Source organism: Heterocephalus glaber, unplaced genomic scaffold (assembly GCF_053883595.1).
Source record: "Heterocephalus glaber isolate CG9 unplaced genomic scaffold, H.glaber_assembly_v1.0 deba00000621, whole genome shotgun sequence".
Lineage (NCBI taxonomy): Eukaryota > Metazoa > Chordata > Mammalia > Rodentia > Bathyergidae > Heterocephalus > Heterocephalus glaber.
This window is the reverse complement of record NW_028258153.1, coordinates 20194551-20216707: the sequence shown is the minus strand read 5'-3', so window position 1 is coordinate 20216707 and position 22157 is coordinate 20194551. Positions and strand designations below refer to the sequence as shown.

Genomic DNA, 22157 nt, shown 5'->3' with positions numbered 1-22157 from the left:
CACATTGAGGTGATACTCAAGTGAAATAAACAGGACACATGTAAATACGGAATAGTTTCTCTGGTGTGCAAAACTGAAAGTGTAAATAAGACTCAAAATGTATAATGGATAATGTGAAATGGGAAGAAAAGGCCTAAAGGGGAAGAGGAAGTGGGAGGAGTAGGGGAAAGGAAAGAAGGGAAAGGAAATAATATGAGAAAAGGAAAAAATGGAAACAAAGTCTTTGTAAATAGGGAGGGATGGAGGGGTTGAAGGGAAGGCAGGAGAATGGGGAAAAAAGAACCAAGATATATCCTGTAAAGGTACAAATTCCCAGTGATGAATGTCATCATATTGCATACCTAAAGTGTACCAATAAACTTAATAAAAAAAAAAAGGGCTTGTGATTAGGTAACAAAGTGTATGTGTTAAAAATCAGTGCTAAAAGCAGAGTGGTTGGGAAATGATCCTGGGAGGGGAAGGAACAAAACTAAGCATACATGTAGATAGGAGTACTGCAGCAGGTGATTTGTAGGAGACTGAACATGTAGATAGGAGTACTGCAGCAGGTGATTTGTAGGAGACTGATCTGATTGACCTGTATTCATGTTGAAGGGTAGAGGTAGTAAGATAGGATAAATCCAATAGGACCAAGTAACGAAGAGGTCTCAGTTGTCACTGGGCTGATCTTGAGTTTGAGTTGAAATTACTGGGAAGCCAGTGTAGGTTTTCTAGCCTTGATGTTATCAAATAAAGGTAGTACTTATCAGTACCATTACTTTTGAGTTGTTTAGAATGCCCTGGAATAGGAAGAGAATCTAGAAGAACAAATATAGCTATTGTGCGAGGTTTTTGGCCTTAAAGGTATGTTTAACTCAAAGGATGGATTGTTTGAAAAGGCAAGAACCAATGATAGAGGTTCTGCATCAAGGAATGTGTTGGTGTCATTGACAAATTAGGGAAATTATTTGGTTTCATATTTCATAGCTAAAGTATGGAAATATACTTATGTGTTCTTGAGCAAATCAACTTGTCCATGTTGAATTTTTCACTAAGGATTGTATATTGGACCTGCCTACACTTAAGATTATGGTAAATGAAGTGAGCAATAGGAATATGGCAGCTGAAAGCAAAGAAAAAAATAAAAGAAAGAGGAACAAACTTCAAGTTTTTTTAATAAATGGAAGATGTTAAAAAAAAAATGGAAGTTGTTGATACTTTTAAAGGAATTGTTGCCAGCTAATAGAGAAATGTATCTGACATAAAATATGAGGTCCAAGTGCTGTTGCTATCTGGTAATCTAGTTGCAAAGACTAGGTGAAGACCCCCAGATCATGTGCTGTTTACTTCAGTTCACGTTTCTGAAAACAAATCTCATCATTTTCTATTCAAAGTCTCTTTTTTTTTCTTCCTGTCCATAGCTTGAAACTCTGTTCCCTAAGCATAGCTTTAAGATCCTTCATATTCTAGGCCAAGATACAGTTAAAAATCATAATATGTGTTGTTAAATGCCCACTGCATGCCAAGTGTTGCACTGTGTGACATTGGTGTGGAGGTAAGAGGGGCAGTCTCCTCTCTTAAGGAGCTCACTATGAGAGGTTCAGGTTAGCAAGTGTGTGATAACATAGATTAATATGGTGCTGTGGAGGGAGAAGCATCTCATGCAGACATCCTCTCTGGAGACGGAGAGGTGGCAGAATGTCTGGGAGGATTCCTAGAGGAGGTACCCTCTGATCTACTCTAAAGTAGGAGACAGCAGGGGAAGAAATAGAGAGTGAGGGTACTAAAGAGTGTTTAAGGTGTGTTTTATTTTTTTGGATCCTGTCATACAACTATTATTTCATATAGAACTTCAACCATGTTTAATTATCTTTGGCCATTCTCAGACCTGTGGAAGGGTTGATTCTGGACCATAGGACAAAAGGGGAAAACTAAAACCGGCACTTCTCCTGACAGTATACTTAGGACAACCAGGTAGCTTATTGTTCAGACTGGGCCAATTTGGGGAGTAAAAGGGATGCTGTTAATAATTATGCCTGAACCACAGGTGTAAGTTGGGATATCTCCTGTTGCCTCCTGTTGTGGTCACATCCCGACATGACTGTTCCTGGCTCTAAGTTGGCCTGTGAGCCTTCTCTGCACATACTTCCTATAGAACTGTTCTTGGGGACAGGCCCCAGAAGTGACTCTGCAGAGCAACCTCCATAGTAAGAAAAATCACAAGGCTGTGGACTGGGTGTGTTGTTATAGTCCATCTCCCAACCCTTTAAGATGGATAGCAGCACTGTGGATGATGGTGGTATTGGAAGCTCAGTGGGCAGCAAACCCAACAATGTCTCTGATTCAGAAGTTAAGACTGGGCCTGATGGGCTGATGGGGCTATGAATGGGAACTTGCATCTAGAGATTTACAGCTCTGATTTCTGGACTGTCACTGATTAATTGCTTTGCTTCACTTCCTTATTTCATTTCCCACATATGAAATGGGAAGGACAATGGGCTTCTGTTTGGAAAGGAATCCACCTTAGTGACTTCAGGCCACAATTATGAGCATGCCATAGTCTGGGCACTTAGGCAACATGCATTTATTTCTCACTGTTCTGGCAGATGGGAAGGCCAAGATCATGGTGCTTGCAGGTCTAGTGAGGGCCTGCTTCTGGGTTCACAGATGGCCACATTCTCTGTGTCCTTGTAGAGTAGAAAGCAGAGAGAAGGAGAGCAAATTGTCTTATTTCTTCTGATAAGGACACTGAGCCCATCCTCCTAACTATGACGTTTGGGGTTGGGTTGTCAGTGTATAATTCTGGGGGAACACAGACGTGTAGTTCTTAACAGTGATTGTGAAGGATATGAGAGAAAGTGGTGGCTAGAATGCCATGCAGCTAGACCTTTGTTCATACAGATGCTTTTATTTATTGTTGATGGTGTGGGTGTTGATGAACTGGTTGGTGCTGATGATCTACCTTAAGAACTCTTGTGCGGTTCTGGCTCTGTCCTGCACATTTGGCTGGTGAGATTCAGACTTACATGGAGAAAGAGAGGGAAAATGGGCTGTGAACTTGTGTGAAGGACCCCTTTGTCTTGTGTCTGTTGTGCAGCAAAAGAGATGTTGCTCACAGCCCAAAGAATAGGCACTGTCTCTAGGAAGATATAGTTTTAGTTACCAGAACTTCCTTTTTTTTGAGACAGGGTCTTGCTCTGCAGTTCCTTTTAAAAGCACTGGGATTCATCCTTTCAAGTGAACCATTCCAGTTTATGGTCATCTTGTTTGTGTGTTGCAGTTAGTCAAAATATCTGACCTTCATTTCCTAGGAATTGCCATTCTTTCCCAAAAAACCTGAGATTTGAGTGAAACTTAGAATTAAAAGGTATTTTCAAGTTATATACATATGACAAAGAATATGGTTTTATTTTAAAGACAGTAAGACTTTTTCTTTTCTTTCTTTTTTTTTTTTTTGGTAACGGGGATTGAACTCGGAACCTTGCTCTTGCGAGGCAGGCAGTGGAACCACTGAGCTAAATCCCTGGCCCAGTAAGGCTTTTTCTATATGGAAGTTTTCATCAGCATTTGGTAATAAATTTAATATCTCCAGTTGAGGTTCAGTAATTTAAAAGGGAAAAATTACTATTTCAATAATAAGCATAGGTTGATTGCCTACTTTGTCTTTTGTATTACAATGAATGTTGTAGTTACTGTTTGTTAATATCCAGTAAGCTACATTCCTTTTTCATCTGGAAAAAGTATTATTTCTAAGCAGGCACACACAATTTATCTTGGTAAATAAAATAATTCTAAGTGTGCACATATATGTTTATTATGAAGCCATCTTTCAGAATGCACCAAATGGAAGGAAAGAGAAGATGATTGTCTGTTATTGTGGGGCTGACAGAATGTTTATTAATGGCCGTGGATTTGAAATGAGCATCTTACTAAATGGAAGTCTCTGGCCAACCTCTGACCCTTTTGTCTTAAAGGTTTGAGAACAGATAATACAAAAGAATACCAGCTTTTTTCCAGATGGCTGCATGCCTGATGTTCCTTTATGTTTAGCTGTCATTCAGATATGAATGCCCAGTGATTATAAGTGTCTCTTTCTCTTTTCTGGACTGAAATGAAACCTTTTATGCATTGTGTGTTAAAACAGATTAACTGTTTGGCTCATCAGTAGGGAAATTAGAACAATAGCTGCCAACTCAATGGTGTAGTAAAAGAATGTCCTCTGGGGCTCAGGGGCCAAGGTTCATAAGCAAATGGTATATCCAAGTGTCAGGCTTGGGAAGGGCACATGCGTTATGAAAATATTTCCCTTGAATATTAATTTTATAACTGCATCTGGGTGAGAGTAGTAATATCTTTTAGAAACATTCAGGATTTGGATAAAATTTCACAACCTTATTCATACTTTTTAGCTGACTCTTGTGTTTGTAATAGCATGTATATTATGAATAGTGAAGAACTGCTATATAGTGTTCCCCCTACCTTTTATTATGCTGCACTTTCCCTTTAAATCTTATATTTCATAATGGACCTGTAATGGATAATTTAAATGTTATTCTAAAAATACTAATAAATTTTGGAATTTGGAAAGCAAGTGAAAGTGGGCAGTTAACATTTAGGTATCATTGACATGCAGACGGGCCTGGAGGGCAAGAGGTAAACTGGTGACCCCTGAGTGACCTCAGTAGTACAGGCAGTATAGGAGATAACTGACTGGAGGGGATTAACCTTGTGCATTTTAGGAAGCTGGGTTCTTCATGCAATGCTGCACTGACGTTCTTGGCACTGAGCTGTGTGATGACTCTTATTTTCCCTGGAAATCCATGAAATAAATGAAGTACAACATTCTTAGGACCTGGTGGAAGGGAAAAAGCATGTCTGATCTACCTATTTAACTCTTATCTAGTATGATTATGCTGTATTCTGTGTATTTCAAGAAGGAAATAAGAGATCATATTGAACATTGTTGCTCCAAGAAATGATAAATGTTTGAGGACATCAATATACTTACCCTGATTTGAACATTATACAATGTACACATATATTGAAACATCACATGCTACTCTATAAATATGTACAATTTTCCTGTAAATATGTACAATTTTTTAAAATGATCATTTTTGGAACAAAAGGTACATTTTGTTGTTGCTCATGAAAAAGCACACAGAAAAGCCTACTATGAAATTCTATTTTAATAAGGGTTGTGGTTTCTAAAACACCCTAAAATGACAATGAGCTCAAATAAAACTATCAGCTATTCTGCCTTTAAAAAATTTTTTTTCCTTAAACTCTTTCATGATTTTATGCTCACTTTATTTTTTATAACACCTTTATTGAGATGTAATTCACACACCTTATAACTCCTTTTTAAAGTGCACAATTCAGTGACTTACAGTGTATTCACAATTGTGTGTCCATTGCTAAGGTCAATTTTAGAATTTTTCATTACACCTAAAAGAATCACTGCTCCTTTTAGCCATCATCCTCTGATTTCCCCTAGTGTCAGGCAACAACTAGTTTATTTTCGGTAGTATAGATTCACCCGTTTTAGATATTCCATATAAATATAATCATATAATCAATATGTGGCCCTTTGTGATTGGCTTCTTTCAGTTGGCTTAATATTTTCAGAGTTCATTCATGTCATAGTTTGTATCAGTACTTCTTCTTTTATAGCTCAATAATATTCTATTCTACAGATATAGGATATTTTATCAATTTGTCTATTGAGGAACAAAAATTTATGGTTTAGGTAATTGGATTTTAAAAGGTTCTTTCCATAGAATATCTTCTACATGAGGTATCTTCTACTGTTTTTTAAATTAGTACATTTTTCTAGTACATATTTATATTGTAGTACATGATTATTTTGTAGTACATGATTATATTTATTGTATGGAGTTGGTACATATACATAATACATCTGAATTTTTTCCATCCCCCTCCCTCCTCTCTCTCCATGCTCTATCCAAATTTGATATTTCTTATAAGTTTATGGTGACCAATAGAAGAACTACGGAGCCATGGAATGCTATAGCAGGTCTTGCCCAAAATCCAATAAAACATCATGGACTACTGGGATCTACATGCTTTCAATGTAGATTTAGGCTCCCAGTGTGGGAGAAATGCTTATGGTTAGTAATAGAGTATGTTTGTGAGGGTCTGGAGGGTCTGGAGGGTCTGGAGTAATAATAGATGAAATACAGTGTCTTATATATTCTCCACAACACCACATTGTGCCCAGCATACAGTTGGCACTCAATACATACTTTTTGTCTGAACTCATTACGTATAATTACCCACCAATTTACTATTTTTTTTTTTCTTTTTGGTACCGGGGATCGAACTCGGGTCCTTAGCTTGCGAGGCAGGCAGTGGAACCACTGAGCTAAATCCCCGGCCCTAATTTACTATTTTCAAAAGGGCAAAATTTTATAATAGTTTGGAGGCTCCCAGTTATCCAAAGATAATGAATACCTTTCAACTTAAATAAGACTGATATCTTGATAATAATTATGGCCCAAGTATTCAATAATTTATAAATATTTTATTTGACATATAATTTTTCTAGGTAAATACTGGATGGAGTGGGAAGTTCTCCATTTAGGCAAGATTTTATTTCTACTGACCAGCAGGGCTAAACTTGACCCCAGATCTTAAAGCTACAGAACTTGTGCTTTTTTCTGAAAGATCTTGCTGCTTACGCTCTTCTCTACCTTTGCCTTTATCTTCCTTCTTCAGTGACAATGTTGGAGTGTAGTGTGGAAACCATTTTATGAAAAACTTTTGTTTAAGAAATTCCACGATGTTCTCTCAAATCTTAAGCTCTCGGTTAGTCAATATTATTGATTATGCCACTTCAAGGTGCTCTATAGTGAACTCATCAACACTTGTTTCTTGAAGCAAAATGCAGAGCTAAATAAATGAAAATGAGTTTGAGATGAGGGAATTACAGCCAAGCAGAAAATGGATAGAGTTCATGAGATTGTCTTCTTTAATAGTTGGGGATCAGTGTTAGTGCCAGAGATTCAGAACTCGATTCAGATGTGCATGCCTTTCTCAGTAAATCATTGTCTTGTTCTTTCACTTGTTATCAGGCCATCTTGTGCATGTTCAGCCCATAAAACATCTATGTATCTTAGCATCTATTTAGTATGATGAGAAAAAGGCAGTGCATGGTCTTTCCCTACAGAGTCTCCTAGCATGCATTCTCACATAATAACCAAGAATTTAAGATGATGTCCTAATCTCTAAGTGAGATACAAAAGAAATTTAAGGAAGGTGAATAGTGACCTTGTATGAAGAACTTGCTGTGTTCAGGAATGTAAGGTGGCTTTACATGGATGCAGTCCTTATAAATACTGTATATGTTGAGGCTAGTACTCTTATCTCCATTTTACAGTTGGACAAGCAAGGCAGCAGTTATTTTGCCCCAGATTGAACATGCAGGAAATGGTGGAGGCTGAGGAACTCCAGTATCCATACTTGGAATCCCAGGGCTATCTCTGCACTTGACTGTGATTCTTACTCTTTTTCCTTGTTTCCACTGAGTGTTGGGAGCATGCTTTCAAAATAATAGTAAAAGATTGCTGTGCTGGTGCCTTTTTTTTTCCTGATCTATAAAAGTGAAATAATAAATTATAAAAAATAAAACCAAAAAATACTTGAGTCCTACAATAAAAATAACACAAGTAAGGAAACATGAAGGCCTTAGTATGATGATGGTTGTGAAGTGGATTGATCAGGTTTTTTCATTCATTTTCTTTCACTATTCTTAAATTTTAAGTGCAAAAATCTGAATGTTGCCTCCAGTGACCTGGCTAGAGAAGTCTCTATCTTTTAGAATGATAAATGAGTTTTCCTTATAAAAAGGGCCTCTTCTAAGAATTTCCTGGAGTTATTTGCAAGTTTGTCCTTTGTTTCATATGATTTTCAGACTGTGTATCCGTTCCAAAAATTCAACTTGATCATTGGTGTATCCGAATTAGACCATGGAGGGTTCTTTTTTCTGTAGGAAAATTCACTCACAATGCCTATCTAAGATGTCAAATAGACTCATCTCTTTCTAGAGTCTCCAGAGGGCAGCAATGTCTAGTCTGTCCTCTGTTCCATCACCTACCCCTCTCTCATGGGCAGGGGGAGTAGGAGAATATCTCTGTCTAAATAGTTGGTAGTAGATCTTATGTTGAGTCTTATGTTGAGGCCAAACACTGAAGAGATGAGAGAGTGGGTGGAATGTGATGAGGACTTTCACAAGGACAGGAACTACAGTGAGAAATATTCAAGACATGGTTCACAGCTTGACTCTTCTCCATCCTGGTCTTCACTTTGCCCACATTCCTTCAACTCGGGTGACATTACTTTCTATGTTTGTGGGGTATTGTTAATGGGGAATGAGGAGGGCTTTGGAGGAAGAAGTTGGGTGGGAAGAAAGAAACAGGTTTCAGAGGAATATTAAGCATTATTGACTGCTTACTAGGAGGTAAGAATTTTCTATATTTTAGCCAATTAAAAAGTCATCATGTGGGGTCATTTTCATCATTTCATTCTGAGAAAAAAAAGACAGAGGTATGTTTACATAAAGCTATGGGGATAAAATGGGAGTATATTTTTAAACATTTCATTTGCTCTTGTTTTGTCTTAATGCTTTGTAGCTAGGAGAACTCTGGTCTAAGTAGAGATTTGGAATTTAATTTTTAAAGGAGATGAGAGAATGCTGTGCCCTTGGGCTCAATCTGAGTTCTTCAGTGAAACAAAAAAAATGGGCTTTTATTCATTCATTCAGCAAACTTCTTTTCTATTCTTTTTTTTTTTTTTAGCAACTGATTAGTTGCAGGTGCTGTGCTAGACGCTATGAGTGAGGCCTATGCCATGCTGTCTTGCAGCTTCTTAGTGACTGTGTGTGAGGACAATGCCACAAAGACAATGCAGCACTGTGAAGAGCCTCATGATGGTTTTTATCTGAATCTAATAATTACATTTAGAATTATGAAATCATGAAGTAAATAACCAATGTTACTATTGTCTAATAACTATGATTGCTCCTTTTTTCTTTCAAAAACTTTTTATTGTAAAAAATTTCAAACTTCTACAAACATAGTCAGAATACATTATGAGCCCCCACCCGGGGCCTCAAATCATCAGCCACTAGTCAGTCTGCCATCATCTTTTTCCTTCTGTCCTTTTTCTATTTGTTGTCTATTAGTTTGTTTTTGTTTTTTATCATTCTGGGAGTCTTGGAGTAGGACTTTCTTCTGTGATAATGGACCCGTATTGAAGTTTATTTTCCAAATAACTTCTTGTATCATTTCTACTTGATCGGTCAGGAAAAAGAATGCATGCATGAGCACATGGCTGTGTTTTGAGTTATTTAGCAAAAAGACAATAAAATGCTCACTCAACTTCAGAGTTCAAAGATAAATCTTGCATACTGGAAAAGTATATGGAGTTTTAGTTGCAAAAAACAAAAAGCAAATTCTTATTAGGTGCAAATATGGAGCATTCCAAATATTCTATCAAGTAAGTTAGGCCTAACAAGAAAAATAATTACAGGGAAAATTTGTATTTGTGATCTATATGTGTGTGTAAAGGCAGCTGTTTCAGGCTTTTAAGGAATCAAGCTGGCTGCAGAATTGGATATGGGAAATTAACTTGGCTAATTCATTGGCTCGGTCTTCATGGTGTTCATGATCAGTGTTGAGGCCATTGTATGCCATAGTATTGTGTGGAGCATCCATAATTCATTTCTGCGGATTGAATCATTTTTATCATTTAGTAGGAATGGAGGGAAGGGATCTGAACCAATGATGCCCATGACATAAAGAAGGGGCTCTGGTGAATAAATTCTTACTAATACATGTTGCCCCTTAAAAGTCTCTAGGTGCAAGTGCTTTGCATTTACTCTTGAAAGTGCCTCCTGAAAATGTTTTTTTGAAATTTATTTCTCTAATGACATTGTGGAAACTATGGGAAACCAGTATAAATAGTGAAACAATGCTAATTTAGCCCTAGAATATTGAGGGAAGGCTATTGTTTGAGAAGGATTATGTGGCTAATATGTGAATGTGCTTTGTAAAGTCATTTTAGATCTTAAACATCCCAGAGACCTTGAGGAGCAGGTTATAGTAACTGTTTTACTCCTGAGTAAATGGTCTTAGATGGGCCAGTTGGTGGTAAGTTGGGACGAGAACTCAAGTCTTCCCTGTTGCTGGCATGTGCTGCTGTAGAGAGTAAAGAGGGTGTATCATAGGCACTCTGTAATTGTTTGAATGGTAAGGAGATGAATGAAAAGATTCCAAATCCACTTTTGCAGAGTATGTCTTCTAGACTCTTAATCTGAGATCTTTGAAAAGATGTTTCATGGAAAGATGTTTAAGAGGTATTAGTCCATGGGAAAGTCACTGAAGTTTTAATATATCCTCTAGCAGAAAAACCACTCTATCTTTATTTACTGTGGTGTTTAAAATTAAACGATTGTCCTTCCTTTATGTGATAGCACCTTACATTATGCCTAAGAGCTTTTTGGAAACAAAGCTCTAGATAAAACCTTTCTGGAGTATTAGGCCTTTGGTTAAGACAATCACATTAAAAGTTAAGCTCAGGCTGGGGATTTAGGTCCGTGGTACCTGCCTCACAAGTGCAAGGATCCGAGTTCTATCCCTGGTACCAAAAAAAAAAAAAAGAAAAGTTAAGCTAAGATTTTGACCTTTAGCTTTTTTTACATCTATTCCTGTGGTTTCCATCTTGAAGCAGTAACTGTCCTTTCTATCTTGATGATTTGGGCTTTATGTTTTCTATCAAACTTCTTTCCTGGGCACTTCTTTTCCTTGTGCCCTAAAAATAGAAACAGAAATTTTCTTTTTATAATACATATTCAAATAGGAAAATTAGAATAATTTAATTGGCAAAATGTATAATCCTAACCATAATTCTATCACAGACTCACAGATAACTAGAGTTAGCATCTGGTTTCAAATTCCAGTTCCTCTTACTGGCTGTATAACTAGACAACGATATTTAGCTCGCAGACTCGATGTCATCATCTGTAATAGAGGGATCCTGGTAATGCCTTATAGTAAGTCTATTATAAGAATTCAGTGAAATACAGAATCCCCAAAAAGTATATACACACTCAGGAAAAGAAAAACTTGTACAAATATTTTAGTACTAAATTTATTGAAACATTGTGAGATTAATACAAGTTACCTTTGGCTTCTACAATTAACAGAGGTGCTCAAAGTGGTAGTCATGAGATTCCACACATCTATTAGTACAGCCAACTGCTGCTTGGGTAGCCTTGGTCATGGAGATTGCTGCACATGCATTTTCAATTTTTTCTCCTAGGACTGGCAGTGTAGTGAGTTTTCTGCAATACATGACATCCTCTAAGGTCCTCCATACGAGGGTAATACCATCTGTTGAAAAAACATCATACTATTTTGCTTTTCCTGAAGTGTGTATTCTTTTTTTTGGCAGACTGTATTTGTAAAATGCTTACAACAGTATTTGGAATATAAAATTGATAGCAGAGCTAAATTAAATACAGTCATGTGCTGTATAATGACATTTTGATCAATAATGGACTGTGTACATGATTCTGGTACTATGATTATAATGGTGGTGAGAAAATCCTATCTCCTGGTATTATTTCTGTACCTTTTCTGTATTTACATATACAATATGTAATATACTATAATATACAATATTACATTTGCCTACAGTATTCAGTAATGTGTAGTATAATAATAACATGTAATAAAGTAACCATTTAGGTTTGCATAAATATGCTGTATGAAGTTCCTCAAGGGAATAAGTTACTGACTCATTTCACAGAAGGAATCACTGTTGTTAAGCAATGCATGACTATGTATACATGATATTATATTGCATGCAATTTAAGCAATGTCCCATTGTTGGATATCAAAGTTGCCACACATTTTGCACAATGGTAAACAGCTCTGGAATGAATATGTGCCCCTCAATTTTATTTTTTCTGTTACCGGGGATCTAACTCAGGACCTTGCACTTGCCCTCAGGTGCAGCACCACTGAGCTACATCCCTGGCCCTCAGTTTTTTGAGTAGCCATCATTATTTCCTTGGTCAGTTTCTTGAATTGGATTTGCTGTATCATTAGATGTGAATGCTTTTAAAACTTTGATATAGTCTCTATGGAGAACATGGTAAGAGATCCAATCAGTGCTACTGACAGCCATGTTTGAGAATACTATTTTAAAATTTTGATCAATATGAAGAATAAGACATTGTTCCCCTTTAATGAACAATACTAATGAAGCTAATTGCAGCTGCGTTGCTGGATTGAACACTTGTATTTCTTTCTGTTTAGAAAATAGTGTATTTTTTCTTTCTTCAGAAAGGACACCCTTTCTGTAGTAAGGATTTTAACTCCTCATCATTTGTTACCAATGTCTCCCACCCCTGCTCTGTGTGTTTATCTTATGCTTTCTCTTTTTCTGCTGTTTGCATAGGCCCAAATTTCTTAATCTAAATTTCTGTTCCTCTTGTGTTTTTTTATCTAGCCTCATAACATTTAAAGTGAGAATGAGACTTGACGTGTATGTAGCTCAGTGGTAGAGTGCATGCTGAAGGCCCTGGATTTGATGCTGAAAACCACCCAAAAAGGAATGTGTGGATGATATATATCAGTTGTTGATGGCTATGGGAAAAAATTTAAATGGAGTTTATCTAGGAAAGAAATGTCTTTGAAGTTTGTTTTTTGTTCTAGAGCCCTGAAGCTTTAAAGGTTCAGTTTTTAAAAGTTGTATCTCCAACCAATGTAGAAGTTCTATCAAATATATTTCAGTTCACTAATGAAGCCAGAGAAATGGGTGTAATCGCTGCCATGAGAGAGAGGTTTGGTTTCATCACATGTGTGGATCGGGATGCTCGTATGTTCTTCTACTTCAGTGAAATTCTGGATGGGAACCAGCTCCATACTGCAGATGAAATAGAGTTTACTGTGGTTCCTGATATGCTCTCTGACCAAAGAAATTATGCTATTAGGATTAAAAAACTTCCCAAGGGCACAATTTCGTTCCATTCTCATTCAGATCATCATTTTCTGGGCACTGTAGAAAAAGAAGCCACTTTTTCTAATCCTCAAACCACTAGCCCTAACAAAGCCAAGGAGAAGGAGGCTGAGGATGGCATTATTGCTTATGATGATTGTGGAGTGAAACTGACTACTGCTTTTCAAGTCAAAGATGTGGAAGGTTCTACTTCTTCTCAGATAGGAGATAAGTTTGAATTTAGTATTAGTGCCAAACAGAGGCCTGGGCAGCAGATTGCAACCTGTGTGCCACTTTTAGGTCATAATTCCAATTCCAAGAGGCTCTTGGGTTATGTGGCAACTCTGAAAGATAATTTTGGATTTATTGAAACAGCCAATCATGACAAGGAAATCTTTTTCCATTACAGTGAATTCTCTGGTGATGTTGATAGCCTGGAATTGGGGGACATGGTTGAGTACATGTCCAAAGGCAAAGGCAACAAAGTCAGCGCTGAAAAAGTAAACAAAACTCACTCAGTGAATGGTATTACTGAGGAAGCTAATTCCACCATCTACTCTGGTAAAGTCATTCATCCTCTGAGGAGTGTTGATCTAACACAGACTAAGTATCAAGGAATGATTGAGATCGTGGAGGGGGGCGGGATATGAAAGGTGAGGTGTATCCATTTGGCATAGTTGGGGTGGCCAACAAAGGAGATTGCCTGCAGGAAGGGGAGAGTGTCTAGTTCCAGTTGTGTGTCCTGGGCCAAAATGCACAGACTGTGGCCTATAACATCACACCCCTGCGTAGGGCCACAGTGGAGTGTGTGAAAGATCAGTTTGGCTTCATTAACTATGATGTAGGAGATAGCAAGAAGCTCTTTTTCCATGTGAAAAAAGTTCAGGATAGCATTGAGCTACAGGCAGGATACAAGGTGGAGTTCTCGGTGATTCTTAACCAGCACACTGGCAAGTGCAGTGCCTGTAATATTTGGCGAGTCTGTGAGGGCCCCACGGCTGTTGCAGCCCCTCAACCTGATCGGTTGGTCAGTCACTTGAATAACATCACTGTGGATGATGCCAGTGCTCATCACCTAATGGTTCTCCATCAGCCAAGGGGACCAGATAACTCAGTGGGATTTGATGCAGAAAGAAAGATCCATCAAGCTGGTGTCATTGACTAACCACATCCACGAAGCACATCCTTAATCCACTATGATCAAGCTGGGGGGTGTTCTGGTGAAGGGTTCTGAATATCTCCCTCTTCATCCCTCCCAAAATTTGGAAAACTTACTCTTTGAGCTATTTCACCAGTTTTAACACCTTCCTTGTGTTATGTTTAAAATATATATATATATTTAAGAAACCATTTTAAAATTAGAAAAATAAAAGTTGTACCTCATTCATATATCCTGCCTGTGTGATATTAACCAATAATCTGTACTTCTTCTCTCATTATGATGTTGACCAGCCTCTCTTCATTATTTGAAAACTGAATTATATGGAATGTGGGACTCATAATCTTAAATGATCGTTGGATGTAGAATTATGAGCAAGACAGTTGACTGTCCTGTTCAGTTATTTAGATTAAAATAAGACTTGTTTTTACTGAATAAGCCTGTTCTTAATGAACCTGTGGTTTTTGTTTGTCAGATCACTGGACAAGAGTTGAGTGGAGAGATTTCTTTTAAGGACTGGTCTTTAAGCACTTTTCCTGACTGTAGACCTTCAGACCTGTATTTTAAAATAATGGAAGTAAAATATTTGATGCATTGAATCTTCTCATGCATATAACCTCGTTTTCTACTCCATTTATTTGATAATTGTTTCATCATTTCAGATTCAATTTGTAATAGCAATGAACATTCTTTAATACTTTTCTAATAAGGATTAGTTGGAGAGGTTAATATGGTCAGAAATTTAAAGAAGCCCAGAGTCATCTTAATGAGTGTCAGGTAATTAACCTACATGAATAGATTAAAGAAATCAAGCAGGCTCACTGATGGGTTTTTCTTTCAAGTTCAAACTTAGAACATCATCTTTGCAGTGGTGGGGTCTTACATATCATATGGTGATTGCTATATTGTTTCTTTAATATATAAAAAGCTTAATTGTGGAACCTTATTAGAATTCCTCATCAAATTCGATTAATTGAAGAATGATTACGGTATGTGGTATGAATTTTGAGTTCTTAATATTTAGATGATACTGTTTAAATCAATAGACTCCCCGAAATGAATTTCTTTGTGAATTAGGAACCATTGCTTCTTCTAACAAGAAAAAAAAAAAATCACAATGTAGAACTTAAGCAGTTCATGAACTGCTTAATTTGGGCCTAAGAAAATTGATGGCAGTGATTGTTACTATTATCCAAGGAATGCTGTTGTTCAAAGCTAGGTGAAAAGTTATCAGTGCTAGTGGTCATAAGATTAAAAGGCAAGTTCTGGAAGTAATCCTGAGTAGTTTAAAAGCAAGACTTGATCTCAGTTATTCAAATGGCTAATGTTTGTCTTTTTTTTTGGTACCAGGGATCGAACTCGGGTCCTTGCGCTTGCGCAGCAGGCGGCGAAACCACTGAGCTAAATCCCTGGCCCATGTTTGTCTTCTTAACAAATTCAATGAAGTTTAATTATAGTGAAGTTGATATAAGCCATTTATTTTTCTGCTTCTCTTGGAGGTAGTGTGCAGTTGGTAATCCTTTCTTTTACAATCATGAAAACTTTACAGCGGGTCAAGCCTAAACCCAGAGATCACTGGTTTTCTTCTCCTCATTGAAGGGAGTGATTTCTGGTCTAGGGTAGATAGCAACATATTGGAGAATCTGGATTTGTACCTCAGCTCTGCCACTTACCATTCATTCCTTGAGTCTATATATTTTGTTTTCGTATAGTAGGGTCACAAGTAGACCTCATTACATGGACAGACTACATGAGTTATTGCTTGTAAAAACACTTTATAAATCTGCTAAATAATACAAACGTCACATGTTTGCATATTGCTTCCTGGGTGAAACTTCTTTTACTCCTAGATAGGTCTCCTCCATGTTTACTAAATGTATTCATTTTATTTGGCTTTTACTTATGCCATCTTTCTATACATTTGCCCAAGGATTTTCTTAAATAATAGCATAATGAAACAGACAGTGAAACTCTGACTGGTATTGAGTTCAAGATGAGGCAGGATTATTGTTATTAATCCTGCAATACTTCCTGGTCAACTTAGGTCAGAGTGTTGGGTTTTTATGTGCACTATGGCCTTTTTCTTTGTTCTATTATCACAGATGGCAATGCCAACTCTCAGTAGTGAAATTCTGTATTTTAAAAGAGAGATCAAATAAAATGAACATACTGAATTCTTGTGTGAATGACTGCTGATTATTGGTGGGTGGGAGAGATATAAAGGTAACAACACACAGATTTTTTTTTTATTACTATGGTCAGGGGCTGGAACATTACAGAAGCCACTTGATGTTCTAAGTGTCTCTCAACCACTCATTTGGTCATTTGGATTTCATAAAACATAGTATATTCTATTTCTCTGGCTGTACTGGGAATGAATAAGAAGCTCTTTTAATACCACTTTCTGTTGTCATATTGACAGATACAATTGTTTCCTTAGCAGATAAATATTTTCAATCAAGCTGCAACACCAGTATCATTGAAATAAATCCTTCCTTACTTTTAGCGAAACAGCGCAGGTAATAGTGTCCTCTGAAACTCCAAAAAGAACACATTTACTTCTCTAAATTATATAGCTTTGTGTTCCTTCATTTACTTTTAAAGTAGTTATAAAATATTCTTCTTGCTTAGCATAGGAAGAAGAAAGTATAGATGTAGATAGTCTTTAAGTCAGAAAAGTTAGAAATACTATATCCTTATCATATATCCTGCAGCATCTAATTTAATTTTCTTTTATGCCTTTCTGACTTCGATTTTATTAAATTTTCAGTCTGTCATCCTTTTTGAGAATTTTCTTAATTTTTCTGTATCTGCCTTCCTAATTGCATGCTTTGTATTTTAACTGAGGTTGAAATAATTTCTAGGTTGTGACTAATTCACCAATATTTATGAGAAATGCTCATAAAAAGTGTCTCAGTGGTTATTGTTTATTAGTTCCTCTACTAGAGCAAGTTAAGTGCTGAGAAGTAAAGTAATCCACAAAGTCAGTGAAAATTTGATCTCTGAGGGCTATCAGGGATGGGTAAGGAAAACGTTGAAAATTTATCAACTTCAAGGTTATTTTTCTTTAGAATATTTTTCATTGTTCTCATAATAATCTGTTAGAACAGTGCAGAACCATAATGCCTGTTAACTGGATCCTGATGATAAACTCTCCTGGCAGACTGTGCTTGTTTCTTTCCAGCCACAAATAAAATTTGACAAAGGGGAAGCCAAAGGAACATGAGCCATACATGTAAACCCAGTGGGACTGCTGGAGATCCATTTCCACATGCCAGTAATGCTCCATGTTAGGGTGACAGAGCCTTGTTATTTTCTGCTAAATTTCCATTTCAGGAAACAAATTCTTTCCCAGAGAATCCTACTTGTGTACAAGCTGAAGTGATGTGATGTCATCTGGTTCATTCACCTTGCTCTTCGGTAAATCCTTGGAGACTTTCATTCACTGAGTCCACTACTGCCTGACACCTAATAGGTATTATTTGCTGGAGGAGTAATAAGTGTTGATTGAAGACTTTTTGGTCATTTCTATTCAGACTTGGATAGCAGTTGATGAAACAGGTTGAGAAAGAAAACCATTAAGACAATTAACAATGTTCAGAGAGAATGTTTACCTTGTAGGACATAAAGTTGCCTATTCTCCTTTGCCTCTAATGTCCTGCATGTCTCCTCACTCCAGAATTGGGCAATGGCAATACTTTTGTTTCAGTAGCGTGGGGGATTATTAATATTTATTAGTTCTCTTCTGGAATTTTTTCACATTAGAAAAAAGTTTCATTGGTAGCTCAGTAAAATAGTGTAATCTCTGTGCTGGTGAATGTTCTAGCATACAAGTTAAACTTTTGAGTAGTTGCCTTTTTTCATCAAAGGCTGGTTAACATCCAGTCTTTCTAGTACCTATTTTCAAAGCAGAAATATAAATTTGCTCCTGAAAGCTATGTGCTTTGAAGTGTTTCCTAAAACACTCTGAGATTTAAAAATTTTACTGTATATATTTAAAATAATGTTGGACCAAAATGATATATGTATGCCAGTAATTTCAGATATTTTTGCAATATTTTCCAGAAGTTCTATTTTAGATCTATTTTATTCAAGTGGTGCCTAGAGATCATCTCTGCAGTTTGGGGGAAATAAGATCAAAACATTTTTTTTCCTCTTTTGAGTTACTCTTTTCTAGGAAGGCTTTTTTATACTGTCTTTGTTCATAAGGCAATAAAATGTTAATGGCCAACTGTTCACTAGTGGCTGAAGCTGAGATGCATATTAGACTCACCTGGGTGCCCCTCCCAGGGTCTGGTTTGTAGTTGGTCTTAGAAGTTTGACAACTTTTTAAAGCTCCCCAGGTGGTTTTGATGGCAGCCAGCATGAAGACTGACAATGGAGAGAGCAGGAGACAAGTGACAATGAAAGTTTCCTGTATAGCACTCATCTTGTGGTCAGCTAGCCTTTTGCTTCCGTTTTTATGTGTAGATAGTTTTGACTTTTTAAATGACTTCATATTTCTCCAATTTTCATTTGAGCCAGAAGCAGTTGAGATGGCGGAACTTGTTAAAACTGCTGGTCCTTAGCCTCTCTCTATGCACAGATTCTACAATAATTCATTTACGGTAAAGCAAGGGGCTGACTATCCTGGGTGATTTTGACACATTTGGTTGATCATTAAAGTTCCTTTAATAAACACAATGTTCCAGTTATCTATTCCAGCATAGCATACTATCTTAAAATTTATTGGCTTAATATATCTCCCTTATGCCTCTTGGCCTTGTGGGTGAAGAATTTGGCTAAGTTTCTCTGGCATAGTCACTATCTTAATATAAGAGCTCATTTCTTGTTTAGTTTTAGTGCTTTCTGAAAGGCACATCAACCTATATACTGTACCAATCTCTTTTTCTTTGATTTTTTTTTTATATATAGCACAGCTGATGTTTTTGAAGCATGATACTGGTTGTAGAATTCTCTTTCCTAAAACTATAAATGGGACTATTCATTGCCTCTTACAGGAGACTAGGTAATCTGAAGTTCTGCAGGTAGAAGTATAGTACAGTGGTGAATACCACAGGTTCTGGACTGAGCTATTGGGTTCAAGTCTTGGTTTGACTGCTTACTTATGTTGTGGCCTTGGGCAGTGCACTCCTATCTGCACCTTCTTTCATTGTTATGTACAGTCATGTTGTGTCCCTTCAACTGTCTGTTTTTGTCTTTGAGTTTCCTACACATACAGTACAGCATGGTGCTTTTTAAATATTAGTGCTTAAAGTAAGTAGTGTGTAGGTCAGGAAAGGTTAAGATATGCTACTGTAACAATCAGAAAAGCTCCCTGCCTTAAAGTAACATTTTATTTCTCAGTCATGGTGTGAGTGCATGTTGAGTTATTAGAAGGATCTGCTCTGCTCATTGTATCAGTCAGGGCCCTGAGCTGATGATGGCTCTCTCTAAAAATATGCTTCTAGGACTATACAAGTGGAGAAAAAGGAAGCAGAAATCCACACATGTGCTCTTAAAGCCTCTTCACATGGAGGCCTATGTTAATTATGCTCATATTTCTTTGGACAGATAGTTACATGGCCCCACCAAAGGTGAAATGGGTAGGAAAGTAGTATTCTACCATGTTCTCAGAACAAGAGAATCAACTATTTATGACCTGGCTCCAAAAGCTACCACAAATGATACAGACATCTCATTACCTACTCCCATAAGATGCTTGTAAGTTAGTGCATCCAAAGTGTGATAGAGATTTCACCTGTGTATACCTCATTAAGTCATAGTACTCAGTTCAGTTGAGATTATAGATACTCTTTATCTCATTTTGAGGTTGTTCTACTCATGAAAAGCAAAACAAAATCATGCGGTAGCAGTTACATTTGTGTTTTTAATTTTTTCTCAGAAATATTAAAGCCTTGAACATTCTATCATCTTTTATTATATATTTAAAAATGAGAAAAAAGACATTGCTTTTGTCCTCCTACCTGTTAATTTGATTCTTGCTTTAAAGTTAGAGCTGGTTAGCAAGACATGAAATCTAATATTACAGCATACAAGAACTACCTTTGTGTGACTCAGTCCAATGCTTGGTATAGTCACTAGGTTTCTGTTTTTTACCATATTGAACACATTTAACAATTTAAATTGATACCGATCTTGGGAAATTGAAAGTATATTCCATATATATGATAATGTTACATGCCTCCAAGTTTAAAATAGAAATAAAGAGGAAATTATAGGGACACATTTCGAGGTATATGAAAGATTAAACCTACTTAAATTGGGATGATTTTCATCTTATTGGGTGATCCTTATGCAGGCTTATCATGGAACTGTTCATTAAAGAGTTCTAGGAAACAATGTACAGATACTTAGGGACATACAGCAGACATAGGCTAATATGGGAAGAGCATATTAGGAATAAGGGTGGCAAACCAAGGGTCATCATTGACTGAATATTTCAGCAATGTAGGGCTATGACTTTTTGAAAAAGAATTTGGACCCCATTAACAATTTCAACATATATGAACCTTGTCTGCTAGGATGTACATGTGTATGCCCTGTGGTCTTTAATGTCCTGTATTCTATGGAACCCTTAGTTTAGAATCCCAGCAGTACAGGAAAGAAGAAATGTGCTTGTATCCCCAATAGTTAGGGATGCATTGGTGCATGGATGGGCAAAATTTTAGGCATTTTAAATAACATATGCTTTTGCATTTAAAAATATTTGCCTTAACTGAAAAACTAAATATGTTGGTGGGTAAGGAAATGCTATAACCAAGCACATTTGCTTGGGAAGAAGGTTTCAATGGCTGTTATATGTTTATATCCTTCCAAATTTTCACCCTGGCTTCTTTCCCAGGAAAGAGATATCTGCCCTTTCCCATTTTTCTGCCCTTAGCCTGTGTGGGTGGCTGTGTATCTCCATGGGGAAGGTTCTGGAGTAAAGATATGGAGGGTGTTCCTTGGCTCCCAGAATCTACACCCAAGAGGAATTGTTCTGAGTTGGCTGGGTCTTACTTTCTGAGGATTATGCCTGAAAGGAGCCAGGATCAGGTTGTGATAAGGCTTGAAAGTATGCACTTGTTAGCAGCACACACTCACAAAACAGTTGTCTTGGTAGATTTTTAGGAGTGCTGGTAATAGGCATTGCACAGAGATCTCAATCACCCAGGAAGTATAGTTTTCCCTTGGTGTCTGTGGTGGATTGTGCTACCAAAATCAAAGGGTGCTCAAGTCCCTTATATAAATAGGTGTAGTGTTTGGATATAGACTAATGCCAGCCTCCTGTATGTTGAAAATCATCTCTAAATTACTTAGAATACCCAATACGGTGTGAGCATTATGTAAGTAGCTGTCATATTGTTTAGGGAATAATGACAAGGACAGAAGCCTGTGAATGTGTGCAGTACAGGTGCGTTTTCCTCTGTGTATTTTTCACCCATGCACCCATGCCCGTAACCTGTGGATACATAACTGAATGTTCAGGGCTGACAGTACTTGGAGAGTAGATTGTGATGCCTGACTTTGGAAGTATCTGCTCTCTCTTGACTTCTTTCTCCTTCGTACATATGCAAATAATACATGTTTGTGTGGTGCTGAGGTTGTGGGAGAAGTGGAAATCTTCCAGTCTTTAAATTTCTCAGATTATTAGAAAAATAGGCTATAATGTGCTATGTCACAGGTGAGAAACAAGCTTGAAAGCCTGATTTGAAATGAAAATATGGGACTATGTCCTCTATTATTTGACTTCATCTTCCTGTATCATCAGTAATTCTAATTATGATGTTACATGGTCGTTCACATAACACTTTGTCATATTGCTCTGGAGTTATTTTTTAAAAATCTGCTAATTAAAAGTTATAACTTTGTTCACTTTATTTCTAGTTAGATTTGAATGCTTTTAAGGTACTTTCTTTCCCAATAGGCTTCGGTTTTTTTGGAAAGTTGTACTTTTTAAAATTTTAAATCTTTGAGAGTATCAAAGTAAAATGTATTTTAATATTTTTTTAAA

At 36.9% G+C, this 22157-nt stretch overlaps 1 protein-coding gene and 1 pseudogene across 21 annotated transcripts in view; both read left to right on the top strand.

Annotated features, from left to right (window-relative positions):
• The window catches only part of Pard3b (par-3 family cell polarity regulator beta), a 1069040-nt gene that overhangs the window by 45347 nt on the left and 1001536 nt on the right, over positions 1-22157 (top strand). The gene's annotated exons all lie outside the window — the stretch shown is intronic.
• The window catches only part of LOC147829384 (cold shock domain-containing protein E1 pseudogene), a 67256-nt pseudogene extending 45099 nt beyond the window's left edge, over positions 1-22157 (top strand). Inside the window, exon 1 of the transcript XR_015449089.1 lies at positions 1-22157. This exon is cut by the window's left edge and continues 45099 nt beyond it. The product of XR_015449089.1 is annotated as a cold shock domain-containing protein E1 pseudogene (transcript).